The 1,606-nt window shown below is 37.4% G+C and overlaps 1 pseudogene across 1 annotated transcript; it reads left to right on the top strand.

Annotated features, from left to right (window-relative positions):
- Positions 1-365: 365 nt before the first annotated feature.
- LOC111544761 lies at positions 366-912 on the top strand (annotated as a pseudogene). The gene has a single exon (XR_002732274.2). The product of XR_002732274.2 is annotated as a 60S ribosomal protein L28 pseudogene (transcript).
- The last annotated feature ends 694 nt before the right edge of the window (positions 913-1,606 follow it).

Genomic DNA, 1,606 nt, shown 5'->3' with positions numbered 1-1,606 from the left:
GAGGAAAGGTGGGGCAAAGATGGAGGCAAGAGATCAGTTGGAGAACCGTGATGGTAACTCAGGTGAGAAATGATACATTAAAAAGGAGTCAATATGTATACAGACTCCATCCACTTCTAACATCCCTACATTTGCTGATAATCTCTACATCTACTTCTATATTAGAGATAGGTAGAAGTGGATGCAGTCTGTAGACATATTGACAGCAGAGCCAATAGGATTATTGACTAAAAGGATGTGGGTACGTAAGTGAAAAGAATGAATGACTCAGGGAGTATGTGCTTATTCATATGTAAAATATGTTTTTCAGTGTCAAATTAACTTACTTCTTAGAGACTCTAGCATTTAAAACTTATGTTACGCTCTTTCCGTCTCAGGTCGCCGCTGCGAGAAGAGCCGCCGCCATGTCTGCGCATCTGCAATGGATGGTCGTGCGGAACTGCTCCAGTTTCCTGATCAAGAGGAATAAGCAGACCTACAGTACGGAGCCCAATAACTTGAAGGCCCGCAATTCCTTCCACTACAACGGGCTGATTCACCGCAAGACCGTGGGCGTGGAACCGGCAGCCGACGGCAAAGGTGTCGTGGTGGTCATTAAGCGGAGATCCGGCCAGCGGAAGCCTGCCACCTCCTATGTGCGGACCACCATCAACAAGAACGCTCGCGCCACGCTCAGCAGCATCAGACACGTGATCCGCAAGAACAAGTACCGCCCCGACCTGCGCGTGGCAGACATCGGCAGGGCCAGCGCCATCCTGCGCAGCCAGAAGCCTGTGATGGTGAAGAGGAAGCGGACCCGCCCCACCAAGGGCTCCTGAGTCCCCTGCCCCCAAAGCAATAAAGAGTCAGCTGGCTTTCTCACCTAAAAAAAAAAAAAAAAAAAAAAAAAAAAAAAAAAAAAAAAAAAAAAAACTTATGTTACAAGAAACTTGATGATTATGGAGCCTGAAATATATTTAATGACTGATAGTGGAATGTTGAATAAGACAAAAATTAGAGTCTTTTGAAGAAATTAAAAGAAAAAAATTATTTGGTATGTTATAGAAGTATGCATACAAACCAAATCTATAGTTGAGGAAAATTGTAGAGGAAAAGATGATGATATTTATTTAGAAAAAAAAATTAGAAACTCACTACAATGCCAAACTTTTCTCAACAGAAAAGAATAGTGATTTGAAAAAAAAAGCAAAGCAAAAATTAGTATCTGAAAGAAAAGAAAAGAAGAAAAGAAAAACTTATTTAGGTAACCATGGAAATTGTATGCTATTATTTGTGTAAAGTATAAAAACTTACCTCTTTCTACTGAGAGAATACTTTTCACTCAAGAAAAGAAATACATAATTACTTTATTCCTTTAAAATAAATATATAAAACTCACTAAAGATAATATTACAATGGAAACTAATTAAGTAGTAAATAGAAATAATGTGATATATTGTGAAGTATACCTTTAATAAAAATATGTCCTGATATAGTCATATTAATTCATTTTTAGAAAAATTTTATTATGACCTTCATGATTTCTATTGAAATTATTTTTATTCTAGATACCTCATTTCCTATGACAAATTTGTTTAGATAAAATAATTTTACTTCTGTTCACTTC

This window comes from Piliocolobus tephrosceles, chromosome 2, assembly GCF_002776525.5.
Source record: "Piliocolobus tephrosceles isolate RC106 chromosome 2, ASM277652v3, whole genome shotgun sequence".
Lineage (NCBI taxonomy): Eukaryota > Metazoa > Chordata > Mammalia > Primates > Cercopithecidae > Piliocolobus > Piliocolobus tephrosceles.
This window is presented reverse-complemented; position numbering and strand designations above follow the sequence as displayed.